Here is an 11,230-nt window from a genome sequence, read left to right on the forward strand (position 1 = left end):
GGCAGAAAGTGAAGAGGAACTAAAAAGCCTCTTGATGAAAGTGAAATTGGAGAGTGAAAAAGTTGGCTTAAAGCTCAACATTCAGAAAATGAAGATCATGGCATCTGGTCCCATCACTTCATGGGAAATAGATGGGGAAACAGTGTCAGACTTCATTTTTCTGGGCTCCAAAATCACTGCAGATGGTGACTGCAGCCATGAAATTAAAAGGCGCTTACTCCTTGGAAGGAAAGTTATGACCAACCTAGATAGCATATTCAAAAGCAGAGACATTACTTTGCCAACATAGGTTCGTCTAGTCAAGGCTATGGTTTTTCCTGTGGTCATGTATGGATGTGAGAGTTGGACTGTGAAGAAGGATGAGTGCCGAAGAATTGATGCTTAACAACTGTGGTATTGGAGAAGACTCTTGAGAGTCCCTTGGACTGCAAGGAGATCCAACCAGTCCATTCTGAAGGAGATCAGCCTTGGGATTTCTTTTGAAGGAATGATGCTAAAGCTGAAACTCCAGTAGTTTGGCCACCTCATGCGAAGAGTTGACTCATTGGAAAAGACTCTGATGCTGGGAGGGATTAGGGGCAGGAGGAGAAGGGGACGACAGAGGATGAGATGGCTGGATGGCATCAGTGACTCGATGGACGTGAGTTTGGGTGAACTCCGGGAGTTGGTGATGAACAGGGAGGCCTGGCGTGCTGCGATTCATGGGGTCGCAAAGAGTCGGACACGACTGAATGGCTGATCTGATCTGATCTGATCTGATGTACAGTATCACGTCGTGGGCAAACAGTGAGAGCTTTACTTCTTCTTTTCTGACCTGGATTCCTTTTATTTCTTTTTCTTTTCTGATTACTATAACTAGGACTTCTAGGACTATGTTGAATAATAATGGTGAAAGTGGATACCCATGTCTTGTTCCTGATCTTAGGCGGAATGGTTTCAGTTTTTCACCATTGAGAATAATGTTTGCTATAGGCTTATCATATATGGCCTTTACAATGTTGAGGTGGGTTCCATCTATGCTCATTTTTTGAAGATTTTTAGTCATAAATGGGTGTTAATTTTGTCAAAGACTTTTTCTGAATCTATTGAGATTATCATATGGTTTTTAATCTTTCAATTTGTTAATGTGGTGTATCACATTGATTGATTTGTGTATCTTGAAGAATCCTTACATTCCTGGAATAAACCCAACTTGATCATGGTGTATGAACTTTTGATGTGTTGCTGAATTCTGTTTGTTAAAATTTTGTTGAGGATTTTTGCATCTATATTCATCAGTGATTTTGGCCTATAGTTTTCTTTTTTTGTGCTGTCTTTGTCTGGTCTTGGTATCAGGATGATGGTGGCCTCGTGGAAGGAGTTTGAAAGTGTTCCTTCCTCTGCAATTTTTTGAAATAGTTTTAGAAAGATAGGCCTTAAATCTTCTCTAAATGTTTAGTAGAATTCTCCTGTGAAGCCATCTGGTCCTGGGGAGATTTTTGATCACAGCTTCAATTTCAGTGCTTGTAATTGGGTTGTTCATAATTTATATTTCTTCCTGGTTCAGTCTTGGGAGATTGAACTTTTCTAAGAATCTGTTAATTTCTTCTAGGTTATCCATTTTATTGCCATATAGTTGTTCATAATAGTCTCTTATAATCCTTTGTATTTCTGCATCGTCTGATGTAACCTCTCCTTTTTCATTTCTAATTTTGTTGATTTGATTCTTCTCTCTTTTTTTCTCGATGGGTATGGCTGAAGGTTTGTCTATTTTGTTTATCTTCTCAAAGAACCAGCTTTCAGTTTTGTTAATCTTTACTATTGTTTCTGTCATTTCTTTTTCATTTATTTCTGCTCAGAGCTTTATGATTTCTTTCCCTCTACTATTTGTTGTTGTTGTTGTTCTTTTTCCAGTTGTTTTAGGTGTAAAGTTAGGTTGTCTATTCAATGTTTTTCTTGTTTCTTGAGGTAGGATTGTATTGCTATAAACTTCCCTCTTAGGACTGCTTTTGCTGCATCCCATAGGTTTTGAGTTGTCATGTTTTCATTGCCATTTGTTTCTAGAAACTTTTTTATTTCCCTTTTGATTTCATCAGTAACCTGTTGGTTATTTAGAAACGTGTTGTTTAATCTCCTTGTGTTTGTGTTTCTTACAGTTTTTTTCTTGTAATTGATATCTAGTCTCATAGTGTTGTGGTTGAAGAAAATGCTTAATACGATTTCAATTTTCTTAAATTTACTGAGGTTTGATTTCACCCAATTGTGGTCTATCCTAGAGAATGTTCCATGTGCATTTGAGAAGAAGGTGTGTTCTGCATTTGGATGGAATGTCCTGAAGATATCAATGAGATCCATCTCATCTAATGTATCATTTAAGACTTGTGTTACCTTATTAATTTTATGTTTTTGTGATCTGTCCATTGGTGTGAGTGGGGTGTTAAAGCCTCCTACTATTATTGCGTTACTGTCAATTTCTCCTTTTATGTCTGTTAGTATTTGTCTTATGTATTGAGGTGCTCCTATGTTGGGTGCATAGATATTTACAATTGCTATCTCCTCCTCTTGGATTGATCCCTTGATCATTATGTAGTGTCCTTTCTTATCTCTTGTAATCTTCTTTATTTTAAGGTCTATTTTGTCTGATATGAGGATTCCTACTCCAGCTTTTTTTTTTTTTTTTTTTGCTTCCCACTTGCAAGGAATGTATTTTTCCATCCTTCATTTTCAGTCTATATGTGTCTTTAGGTCTGAAGTGGGTTTCTTGTAGACAGCATATATAGGGTTCTTGTTTTTGTATCCATTCAGCCAGTCTGTATATTTTGGTTGGAATATTTAATCAATTTACATTTAAAGTAATTATTGATATATATGTTCCTATTGCCATTTTCTTAATTGTTTGGGGTCGATTTTGTGGATCTTTTTTCTTCTTTTGTATTTCTTGACTATATAAGTCCATTTAACATTTGTTGTAAAGCTGGTTTGGTGGTACTGAATTCTCTTCACTTTTGCTTGTCTGAAAAGCTTTTTATTTCTCCATCAATTTTGAAGGAGATCCTTGCAGGGTACAGTAATCTTGGTTGTAGATCTCTCCCTTTCAGTACTTTAAATATATCCTGCCATTCCCTTCTGGCCTGCAGAGTTTCTGCTGAAAGATCAGCTGTTCAGTGTATGGGATTTCCCTTGTATGTTACTTGTTCCTTCTCCCTTGCTGCTTCTAATATTCTTTCATTGTGTTTAGTCTTTGTTAGTTTGATTAGTATGTGTCTTGGTGTGTTTCTCCTTGGGTTTTTCCTGTACGGGACTCTTCGTGCCTCTTGGACTTGACTGACTATTTCTTTTTCCATGTTGGGGAAATTTTCAACTATAATCTCTTAAAAATTTTTCTCATACCCTTTATTTTTCTCTTCTTCTTCTGGGACCCCTATTATTTGAATGTTGGTGCATTTGATATTGTCCCAGAGGTCTCTGAGACTATCCTCAGTTCTTTTCACTCTTTTTACTTAATTCTGCTCCTCAGAAGTTATTTCCACCATTTTCTCTTTCATCTCACTGATTCGTTCTTCTGCTTCAGATATTTTGATATTGATTCCTTCTAGAGTATTTTTAATATCAGCAATTGTGTTGTTTGTCTCTGCATGTTTATTCTTTAATTCTTTTAGGCCTTTGTTAGTTGATTCTTGCATTTTCTCCATTTTGCTTTCAAGGTTTTTGATCATCTTTACTATCATTATTCTGAATTCTTTTTCAGGTAGTTTGGCTATTTCCTTTTCATTTATTTGGATTTCTGTGTTTCTAGTTTGTTCCTTCCTTTGTGTAGTATTTCTCTGCCTTTTCATTATTATTTTTTTAAACTCATTGGGTTTGAGATATCTTTCTCCCAGGCTTCAAGGTTGAATTCTTTCTTCCTTTTGGTTTCTGCCCTCTAAGATTGGTCCAGTGGTTTGTGTAAGCTTCTTTTAGGGTGAGGTTTGTGCTGAATTCTTGTTTGTTTTTCCTCTTATGGGAAAGGCTGAATGAGGTGGTGATCCTGTCTGCTGATGATTGGGGTTGTATTTTTGTTTTACTTGTTGTTTAGATGAGGTGTCCTGCACCAGGATGGTATTGGTGGTTGGGTGATGCTGGGTCTTGTATTCCAGTGGTTTCCTTTGTGTGAGTTCTCACTATTTGATACCCCAAGGGTTAGTTCTCTGGAGTCAGTGCTCCCACTCCAAAGGCTCAGGGGTTGATCTCTGGTAAGGGATGAAGATTTTGCAACTGGTTTGTTATGATATTAAGTGAGATTAAAACAAATATCCAAAAATGAGAAACCAAATATGAACCCCAGACAAATGGCAGTTAAAAATGCAAATAATAATTAAATTAATGGAATATACACATATACATATACACCAATAAGCAAAATCAAACAGTTCAACAAAAATAAAGTACAATAGATTGACCCAGTGAACAAAGGAAAGCAAAAATTATATTTACCAGTTAAGAACAAAACTAACTAAAGCAAAAACTGGAAAACAATACTAAAGCAAGGTGCCAAGTGGGGAATAAAGCAATGAAAACAAAAATAACAAATATGTTGAGAGGAAAGGAAAGAAAGAAAAGAAATAATAGATATGCAAAGTTAATAGAGGTAGATGAAGAAGATCTACATACATTAAAGATTAACTGCAAGGGGTAAAGAACATTAAGAAAAGCAAACAAAGGAATAAATGTAGAAAAAATATAATAAGTTTAAAAAAATTAAAACAAAGTTATGAAAAAGAAAAAAGAAAAAAAAAATAAACAGAAGAAGATAGAAGAAAGGGAAGAAGGAAAACTCGACAGAACTGCAAAAGTCCAACATAGAGGCAGAGGTTTATATCAATAAAAAATGTGACTGAATAAACACATACACACCCATAAGCAAAATTAAAACTGTCCAACAAAAATAAAAAGTACAATAGAAAGACCTGGCAAACAAGTGGAACCAAAAATTATGTCTACCAGAACAAAAATAACTAAAGCACTAACTGGAAAACAAAACTAAAGCAAGGTGTCAATTGTGGAATAAAACAATGAAAATAAAACTAACAAATATGTTGAGAGGAAAGGAAAGAAGAAAAGAAAGAAAAAATAGATATGAAAAGTTAAATAGAGATAGATAAAGAAGATTTATATACATTAATGATTAACTTCAAGGGGAACAGTACAGTAGGAAAAGCAAACAAAGGAATAAATGTAGAAAAAATAATAATAGGTTTAAAAAATTATAATTAAAAAAAGAGAGGGAAAAAAAAGGAAAACTCCCTAGAGCTGCAAAAGCCCAATGTAGAGGCAGAGGTTTATAACAACAATAAAAATGTGATTGAGAAAAAAAAAAGCTCAAAAGCTTAATTAGATTTCAAAGTGCCAATAAAATCGACAACTATAATGGGGGGGGGGCGGGGAGTGTGGGAGCAGGAAAAAAAAAAGAAAAAAATTCTAAAGAATCTACAGAACAAGTCAAAACATAAGAATAATAAATGTTTTTCTTGAGTCACAGCTGTCAGAGTCTTTTCCCTCACTGGGAGTCACAGTCCACCTCACCTCCCCAGGATGCCCTCCAACACTGTCCTTGATCTCTGAACCTACTGTGGGGGCAGCTCAGATTCTAATCTGGTCCTCCTCCTGTGTGTTCTTGTCTCCAATGTCCACAGCTATCAGAACTAGTGCATTTTCTTTTGTGGGAGTTCTCAATGACCTTTTATATATTCCATAGACACAGGGTCTGCCTAGTTGATCATGTGGATTTAATCTGCAACTTGTACAGCTGGTGGGAAGGTTTTCGGGTCTTCTTCTTTAGCCACATTGCCCCTGAGTTTCAACTGTGGCTTTATTTCCACCTCTGCATGTGGGTCGTCTACTGGGGTTTGCTCCTGAGGCTACCCTGGAGGACTTAGGTTTGCCCCTGTGAGGGCCAGGTGTAGAGTGGTGCAGCTGCTTGGGCCCAGGGGTTCTGGCAGCACCAGGTACTCAGGGGAGTTGGCAGCTAGCGCAGCAGGAAACACAGTACTTTAGAAGGGTATGGCAACCAGTATTGGCCAATGCGCTCCAGTATTTTTGCCTGGAGAGCCCCCCTCCCTGACAGAGAAGCCTAGCAGGCGACAGTCTACAGGGTCACAAAGGGTCGGACACAACTGAAGTGACCCTGCGCGAATAGGCGCAATACATTTTTGCCTGTGGCAGCTCTGCCCCAGTGAGAGTTGAGCCTGAAGGTGGCGCAGTTGCTTAGCTTGCAGGGGCCCTGGCAACGACAACTGTGCAGGGACACAGACTGCCTCCACCACAGGAGTTATGGCCCTATCAGAGTCTTTTTTTCCGAGCCTCTTGCGGCTGGCGATCAGAAGGCCTCTTTGGCCAGTCTTTCTCTGTAGCTCAACCCATTTAGGCACCTGCAAGGTTTCCTTGCCTGGGGTCCTTCCCTGTTGTTCGGTGAGTCAGGCACATAGAGGGCCCCCCCCCACCCCCCGGCTGGGGTCCTACTCTGCAGACCGGCAAGTCAGGCATTTAAGGGCACCCAGGGTGGGGTCCTACTCTGTAGTACAGTGCATCAGGTGTTTGATGGGCCCGCCTCTCTATTGGTCAGCTGCTGATGCTGGTGTGTGGGGGAAGAGAGGCTATGGTGATGGCTCCACCCGGTCTTACACTCACATCTTTAATTCACTTTGCACTAACTTTGTTTATGAAGTAAGGCAGTGGTTCAGCTTCACTACCTTTCATGTGGCTGTCCAATTATCCCCACACCATTTACTGAAGAGATTGTCCCTTCCTTTTGGGTATTCCTTGTTCCTCTGTCATGAATTAATTGACCATATACATGTGGCTTTATTTCTGAGATCTCTATTGTGTTCCATTGATCTATATGTCTGTTTTTATGCCAGTATGATACTGTTTTGATTACTATAACTGTGTAATAAACTTTGAAATCAGAGAGCATCATGCCTTCAGTTCTGTTCTTTCTCAGTTTCTTTGGCTACTCTACATCTTCTGTGTTTCCATACAAATTTTAGGATTTTTTTGTTGTTGTTATTCTATTTCTGAAAAATGCCATTGCAATTTTAACAGAAGTTACATTGAATCTCCAGATAGCTTTGAGTAGGAGGGACATTTTAACAATATTTATTCTTTCAATGTATAAGCATGGAATGTCTTTCCTTTTATTTGTGTTATTTTGTTTCTTTCATCAATGTCTTAGTTATCAGTGTACAGGTCTTTCAGCTCCTTGGTTAAATTTATTCCTAGGTATTTTATTCTTTATGATACAATTATAAATGTGATTGTTTTCTTAATTTCTCTTCCTGATAGTTTGTTATTAGCATATAGAAATGCAACATATTTCTGTATATTGATTTTATATCCTGCAACTGTACTGAATTCATTTATTAGTCCTACAGCTTTTTGGTGGAATCTTTAGGGTTTTCTGTATATAATATCATGTCATCTGCAATAGTGTAAGTTTTACTTCTTCCTTTCCAATATGAACGCATTTTCTTTCTTATCAGTTGGGTTTTCCAGGTGGCTCAGTGGTAAAGAATCTGCCCGCCAAAGCAGGAAGCGTGGGTTTGATCCCTGGTGGGGAAGATCCCCTAAAGAAGGAAATAGTAACCTACTCCAGTATTCTTGCCTGGGAAATCCCGTGGACAGAGGAGCCTGGTGGGCTACAGTACATGGGGTTGCAAAAATAGTTGGACACGACTTAGCAACTAAACAATAACAACAAATTTATTAATTATTAATGTTAAGAGTTGCTCTCCATGTCCTGAAAACAATAAACAGGAAACCTTTCCTAATAAGGCCTTTCCTAAGAATACCTTTGTTGAACGGCTCCCTCTGCTGGATAGAGTCTTGCACTGCTTATTGTTGTCAGACACAATGCTGGGACAATCTAGGCACAGCACAAGCAAGTTCCTAGAAATATCTGGAATTTTCCGGGAAATAAGATTTCCTGAAACCACTGTTAGCTGCATTGTGAGGGGGAGTGGAGAGAGGGTTGTTCTATATTCCCAACACTGCAGACCTCTTCTGTTAACATTTCAACACTAATTAGAAAGGAATGAGGTCTTGAAAACTAGAATGGGGACATATGGGAAGATTCCAAACAAACTAGGGATATGGAACTCTAACTCCTATCGAGCTCTTTTTACCATTAGAAGTACCCCTGTGGCCCATGTGTGAGAAGGCTAACCTTATTTTGCCTGAAGAGACTGTAAATGGCCTCCCTTAAGTGGAAGAGTCCTGGGTGAGTGAACAGAATGATAACTTGAATCAACAAAACATCATCCCTTCAGTCAACTCCTAGACACGAGCTGGTTTATAGAGCCAGAATCTCCTCGTCCCTTGAGGAAGTGCCCTGATAAACTGACAGACTTCTTATAGTTCATCTTTTCCCCATGTTTCCCCAAAGAGATCTGTGACCATTTACCTACGTGACTATGATTTGAAGAATCAGACTTTGGGAGAGTTATGGAAACACTGACTCTGACTGACATTAATTTCAGGAGACCCAAGACATCACTAGCCAGAGTAAGTCAGTAGGTCAGTATAAGAAGTGAGTTCTGTGACTGACTAGACAGTGAGTTCAATGGGTTGTAGAATCAATCATGTGGTTTTTCTCCTGGTTCTCAGTAGGGACATGAGAGAGAGGGACCAGAAAGTGTGGGATCCGGCATGGATGGAGAGGGGAGACTTGAGACCATCAACGGCAGAGTCCAAAAGAGCCTTGGGCAAGAAAAAAAATCACACCTGGAGTGTGATGCACATTTATTTCTCTAGATGTTACCATTCCAGTATCAGTTTTTGCTAATATTTGCGAAAGACATCAATTAGATAAGGGAAATCTAGGCTCAGCCTCTAGCAGATTCTACATTGTTCCTGCAGTCTTCAAACTTTTCTGCCTCTATTATGTAAACTCAGAGAGACAATGAAGATGGAAACTCTTAGAAAATAGTAGGATATCATTCTTCTCAGAGGACAGATTGCACTAGGAAAGAGCAGTATGGATAGAAGCTCTCAGACCTTCAAGCTAAGTATGGTTTTGGGCTCCAGAATAAAATCCTAAACACAATGATTCAATGGCTATTATTTATTATAAGAATTCAAAATACTTGAAGAATGAGAGGACTTTATCCATGTTATTCAGTCACTCACCCATATCAAGTATAATCAAAGGTAGAAGTTGACTTGGAATATTGGCACAAGTGGTTTAATTTTATTATATTTTTGATTCCTAATTGAGAAAAAACAAAAACTGGACTCCATACAGAATTATTGTGAGTTTCACATAGGATACTAGATATGTGTATGACTTTGTGTATTATTAAGCAACTCATACACACATTGTATACACATCTTACTATTTTGATGTTGGTCATTTGACCTTGTATACTAAAGACTGGAGATACCAAAGTCTAATCTCTCAAGGGTTTTCCCCTAGGAGTATATTCTACTCAGCCTCACATAAGACAGTCTTGAACACTTGTAATAGATTCTCTTCATTTCCAGTCTTTGAGAACTTGACCCAAGATTGGCTTTCTTTTCTGAAAAGGTAATGAACTGACTTTCATTCTTTCCTGTATCCTTCTTCAACACACGAGGTATGAAGTTCCAGAGCCCCAGCACAGTTTGCATTGACACTGAGTAGGGGAAACCACAGGCAGGGCCATATGAAGAAAGTCCTCAGTTGAGAGTAAAAGGGAAGAGGGAAGTTGGGGATATCGGGAAAATGACCAGATCCTCCTGTTCCTGTTCTGCTTCTGTCTGGAGCCTGTATCTTCTGTTTCTTGCAGCCATGAGAACAAACTCTATCTTAAGGGACACTGTCAGCAACTCTGCTGTAGCAATGGAGGCAGCTGGCTGCTGCGTGAGGAACTTGTGGGGAATGTGTCTTCCTCTTTGTCCTCTTTAGTTTCCTCAGCTCCGTGGTTTTAGTTTTCTGTAGCTCTGGTGTCCCCCTTTTTTCCGGCAAATACTCCATAGTCACCTTTCCAATTACTAACCACAAGTCCACTAACTCCAATCACTAACCACGCCCTGCCAAACACTGTCTATTTCTGGTCTTTTTGTCCCCTCTTTCCCTGAGAGCTCTAAAAAAGCTCTTCTCATTGGTTCTGATCTATTCTCCCTCACATCTCCCATCTTCTTATTTTTGTCACAACTTCACACTGGGTTCCAATGATGAGAGTAAAAGGACCCATTGTCTCCTCTTTCCCTGAGAGCTCTATACAGGCTCTTCTCATTGTTTCCTAACTCAGTTCTGATCTATTCTTTATCACATCTCCCATCTACTTATTTTGTCACAGCTTCACATTGGATCCTTTTACTCATTGGGTGTCTCCCTGTTACCAGACACCATTCTGACATTGGTCAACACGTATTAACACGTCAATTTCCTCATGTCCAACCAATGGTCTTATATCCTGTCTTGAGTCTTCTTGGCCACTGGGTTCTGCTAATCTTTCAAGTGTTCTTTGGTGACTTTTACCCCTGTCTTATGAACACTACTGTGTCCCTAAAATGAAACCATTTTTTTGTTGTTGTTGTTGTTGGGATGTAGTGCCAACATGTTATTGCTGTTCAGCTGCTAAGTCATGTCTGACCCTTTGCGACCTCATGAACTGCAACACACAAGGCTCCTCTTCCTTTACTATTTCCCTTAGTTTGCTCAAACTCATGTCCATTGAGTCAGGGATGCCATCCAACCACTTCATCCTCTGTTGGCCCCTTTTCCTCTTGCCTCAGTTTTTCCCAGCACCAGTGCCAACATGCCACAGTTTAAATGCTTTGCTCACCAGTTTATACATAATGTTCAACTCAGCACATATAAGGTGGTTTGTGTTACATAAGATATGCAAGAAAACTTGTACAGATATCATCACCTGTGAGCATAAACATCACAAGAAAGTTTGTCTCTGAAGCACTTAAAGTCCTTTGGTATTTATAAGATTCTCTTTCCATATCAGTCGTACAAGCAGACAAATACTTGGGTTTTCAGTTGGCTTTTAATGATGTAGCAATTAAACCTCTGTTATCTCAGTCTGCCTCTTTTCCATCCCTTCTCCCTAACCACATATTGGCATTTTTATTTCTATGGTCTCTTAGGGAAAACTCAATACAATATATATATATATATATATTTTTTTTTTTTTTTGTAGTTATTACATAGTAGGTAATTTAAGAGGCAGTAGAAATATAAAAACAGCGATTGGACCCTCATGTTATTTATAGTCAAGTGAGGGCA

The sequence above is a fragment of the Bubalus bubalis genome, chromosome 4, assembly GCF_019923935.1.
Source record: "Bubalus bubalis isolate 160015118507 breed Murrah chromosome 4, NDDB_SH_1, whole genome shotgun sequence".
NCBI lineage: Eukaryota > Metazoa > Chordata > Mammalia > Artiodactyla > Bovidae > Bubalus > Bubalus bubalis.